Here is a 5143-nt window from a genome sequence, read left to right as displayed (position 1 = left end):
TCAATTAGGCAAATATATATATATATATAATTGCAACCTCACTTCTTATAAAAAATATATATATATATTTTTTACTCAACGTGAGCGAAATTTACTCATATGTGTGTATTCGAGTTCATATGAGAAACAGTCCCCAAGTCAAAACTATATTATAATTTATGCTCTTCATTGGGCAATATCTGATGGTTAGGATTAAGATCTTAATTACATCACTTTTGAAGTAATTACACAATATTTGTTTGTTTAGGGAGTTGCATTTTTTATGAGTTAGATTATATAAATGTATTTTTAATTTATATGTAGGTTACTGACTAATTTGACTCTTATTATACATTTATTATATTATTCCGTCACGAAATTTTCTAAATTTTCTTTGTTGCATGCATGCAAATATAAACAACAAATTATATAATATAACTAAATATACACTTTTATTTAGTACTCCATATTTCAAATCATTAATTATTACATTCCTTTTATTATATTCACTCACTACAATAAATTTGAAAAAACACAAGAAGAAAAGAGATGAGAGTATTCGCTGAAATTTAATATTGTAACTTAATTAGCAAGTAGCCTTTAGAGATGCAACTAACCACCAGATCGAGGAAATGCAGAAGCCATTTCCGATCCCTATCTTCAAAGTTTTGACCAAGAGTTGTTACGTTCCTAGAGGAGTAATTGGCTGCAGTTTCATAGATGGTACCGAAATATGTTTTTTCTCATTTTCAAACCTGCAGTGTTTTTCTGATCAATTGCCAATGCAAACTTGTTAGATGTATCTGAGAGTTAAGGAAGTCACAAGGACTTGAACGTTGGAATTCATTTACACGTAGAGGACCTGACAGAATGTTAAACTTCAATTAATAATACATACATTTAAAAAATAAAATTAAACAAAAATAATTATCCCTTGGCACAGGACAAGAAGGCATGCATGACCCATCCCATATTATCTTATTCAAAGGTATAGAGATTAGTCATTATTCAATTTCTTTCTTCTTTATTGGCATTTCAACCTCTAGTCTTCTCTTTTGTTCTTGTCTAAACCTTTGAATAGACCACGATATGATTACCACTACAATACGTTCAAACATATCTGTTATCAATCCAAAAAAAAAAACTAAAAGTATACAGTTTTTTTTTAAAGATGATATTTACGAAACTTAAAATGATACATACTACATATCTTGGGCATGCTTAGTACATCATTTAATTTTACCAAGATTAGCATAAGTTCAAGATGTTTTCATTATAAACACATCATCGCAATGGCAACAAAATTCATTTCATATTTCTTTTTGATAATTTCAATTAGAACTAGTTGATACAGAGTATTATTTAAGGGAATTCAAAAATAATAGATTGACAATAGAAAATAAAAAGGGAAAAACATTACTTTATTACCTTAAATCTTGGTATGTCTCTCAAACTTTGTTTCTTTGTTATGCAAAAGTTTATGTATGTCGCTTCATATCTGGAAATTTTTGCATTAGTTTGTTTTAAAACATTCACTGTTTTGGCCTAATTATGCATGAATAGATTGAGAATACAAAACATATTATTTTGAAATAAATGTGCATGATATTTTACCTACATTATTTTAAACCAAATTATGCATATTCAAAATATCAGACGTGGGATCACTTTTTTCCAAATACACTTGAAAAGATTGAAAGGTCTAATCAAACATCATTTTGGAATAAATATATATAGTTTATTTAATAAAACTTCTACTTATTTATAAAAATGCCACTATCATTACTTTTTTAAGCTTAAATCTCCATCCTATCATTTTTTAATATATATATATATATATATATATATATATATATATAGGGTTGCACTCTGGTGCGAACTCTCGCCCAGGTAGGAAATGAGAACGCTCCACAGTCGTCCACGTGTCCAGAACAACAAATCAGATGCAATTTTAAAAAAATGACGCGGTGGCATTTTCGTAAATAACTGGAACTTTGGTGCACCTAGTTTCACTTACAAGTGCACCTAGTTTCACTTACAAGTGCACATATTTTCGCACATATTTTCACTTACAAATGCAAGTAATTTACCTTGTTAATATTCATGCACCTATTTTCGCAAATCCGTTCACTTACAAATGCAAGTAATTTACCTTGTTAATATTCATGCACCTAGGTGCAACCTAGGTGCACCTAGTTATAACATAGAGTGCACCTAGTTATAACATAGGTTGCACCTAGTTATAACATTAGGTGCACTTAGTATTGATGCTCACTGTACAATTCACTTGCACCTCTAATACATTTTACTTGAATCTGCAATACATTTTACTTGCACTTATGCAAGTAATTTATTTTGTTAACATTCATGCACCTGGGTGTAACCTATGTGCACCTAGTTATAGCATTAGGTGCACCTAGTTATAACATTAGGTGCATTTAGTATTGATGCTCATTGTATAATTTACTTGCACTTGTAATACATTTTACTTGCACGTGTGCACCTATTTTCACTTGCAGGTGCAAGTAATTTACCTTGTTAACATTTATGCACCTGTGTACACCTATGTGCACCTAGTTATAACATGAGTGCACCTAGTTATAACGTTAGGTGCAACTACATTCCGGACACGTGGCGCGCTGTGATTCGTTCGCAGTTCTCTCCTGGGCAGCCAGTTCGAACCTGAACGCGATCCTATATATATATATATATATATATATATATATAATGGTTCATCTCAGCCTTTCATAGAGTTGGATATGATGGTTAGGGTGTGTTGTTTAGCGGTTTTTTCTTTTTGTCATATTTCTCAACCGTTGGATATTTTTGTCTTTTATCTTTTACATAACTGCTTGAGTATATATGGTAATTGGCGCGTGTAGAACTGTAAGAATCGATTGGTTACTTGCGTTCTTTAATTCTATTCGACCACTCGCGGTCATTTTTTTTTTTTAAATTTCACACTACGCTCATCTGGTCATTCTGGTGGTCACTAATGGATATAGGTTCTGTTATTTTGCATTTTTTGTTGCAAATTATTGTCTTTGTGTGATTTTTGTTTTTTTTTTTTTTATGGTGTTTTTGGATTCCATGATGAATGTGTATGTGTATGTTGGTCTCTTGTGCTGTTTTTCAATCGGCGGTAGTCTTGGGTATTGAAAGTTGATTTTAGTGGTGATGAAAATTAAGAGTACCGTTCTCAAAGAATGGCTTTAAGGGAGTTTAAGTGATGAGGAGTTAAGCACGGGTTCATACAGTGTTTGAAAGCTAACCTAAAGATATTGGAGTATTGCATATTCAAGAAATCAATAACGAGAACATGTAAGGGAATTAAAATATAATAAATGAAATAGAGATTTGAACCAAACATCATTGAATAAAATCTCATTTGTGTCTAAAGTTCAAGTTATGTAAGTCTAGATGATGAACTTGGGGAAATAGTTTAAGTGCCAATGTCACTCTCGTGATCAGTTGGACTATCAACTAATCCTAATTAAGTCTCATTCTCATGACAACTTTGCTAGATGAGGCAATTCTACAAACACTTTGTGTGCCTAGCTATTTCCTTCAAACTCCATTTTCTCAAAGGTGAGTAAGAAATATGACAGGTATGGCTATGGTGTAGCCCTATTCTCATAGGTGAAACACTAATTCCAAGTATCTCTTGCATAATATGGCCATAACTATGAAGAGTCAATTCAATTCCACCCAATTCATAGCCAAGTTCAACATTAAGACAATACAAACCTAATTTATGAAATTTAATTCATATTGCGATTCATACTTCAAGGAAGTTCAATTCAAATCCTAAATATGTTTAACTACTCATACTTGAATTGTAAAACTAGAAGCAATTGAAGTAATAAACATAGAATTCAAAACTTTAAGAAATATAAATGCAAAAATAGGAAATAGAGAACTTAACTTGATGATTTAATTGAAGGAAATAATTTTGAAATTGAACTTGAATGTTGTAAATACAAAGGGATTCTTCTTCTAAATTTCCTAATTAATGGTAGATTACAAGTGTGGGAAGTGTTATTAAAGTTTCCTAGAGAGAAAAACTAAAAGGAGAGTTCAGAAAATCAAAAGTAAATACAAAATAACCAACCAAAGGCATTTATAATATGAATTTTGCGCCCTTTCGCACCCTTCAGGACTAGAAACTGATCATTGAGACTCACGCTGACACTCACGGTGTGTTCTCTTTTTTTTTTTTTTGAAAAGTACAACATATTCTTTATTTGAATTATTTTATAAAATTAATTATGTTTTATATTTTATTATGAATATTTTTATAAAGTTTTGATGTATTTTATTTTTCAATATCCAACAATATTTATTGCTATATTTCGCCCCCACTGGACTACATTTCTGGATCCGTCCCTGCATTTTAGTATATACAATTTTTTATTAATTTGTTGTTTTAAATTATTGATTTACTCCAATTAATGTGTTAATTGTTATGTAATTATTTGATTTTGTTATTTCTCAAAAATATTCCAGTGGTTAGCAAATCAATTAATATATATGCAATTAATATATAAGATTTAATATTACAAATAGGAATTGCATTCATAGTTGTGTATTTAAAGTAGGAATCATTCTATGAGAGTCCGTATTGTAAATAATTGTTGATTTTTCAACATTTAATCTAGTTCATTCGAAATTTAATGGCGAACAAATTTATTTTTTTTAATAGTTTATACGTGCCTATTTTCTTTTGTATAAAATGCAGTCATAAATTTTCTTTCTTTCCTCAATGCAGTTATAACAAATCCATTTCGTGCCTCGCACGGGTGGAAATACTAGTTAAATTAAAAAAGACATTGTCATCTATCTATGATTTATCTCTAAGTAATTTGTTGTATTAATCGAATTAAATATTATATTTTAATATAAATTGTAGACCCTTTCAACTTATTACCAGTTCACAACTACGTAGTTCTGAGATTCCTAAGATATGCTCCGTCGGGTCCTCGACGTACGTGTAAACCTCAACAACATACGGGGGAATAAGTGAAATTCAATATTCAAGCCTTTGAGTTTTTGGATTATTGTTATACTTCCCTTCACTGTCAGACACATGATAAGTTGTTGGCAAGTAAAGCTATGCGGTTCTACGCGGAGGCCATTTGAAGGGCCAAGAGTACTTATTGGGCTG

Source organism: Ipomoea triloba, chromosome 3 (assembly GCF_003576645.1).
Source record: "Ipomoea triloba cultivar NCNSP0323 chromosome 3, ASM357664v1".
In the NCBI taxonomy this organism is placed as follows: domain Eukaryota; kingdom Viridiplantae; phylum Streptophyta; class Magnoliopsida; order Solanales; family Convolvulaceae; genus Ipomoea; species Ipomoea triloba.
Note: the sequence above shows the minus strand (reverse complement) of the source record.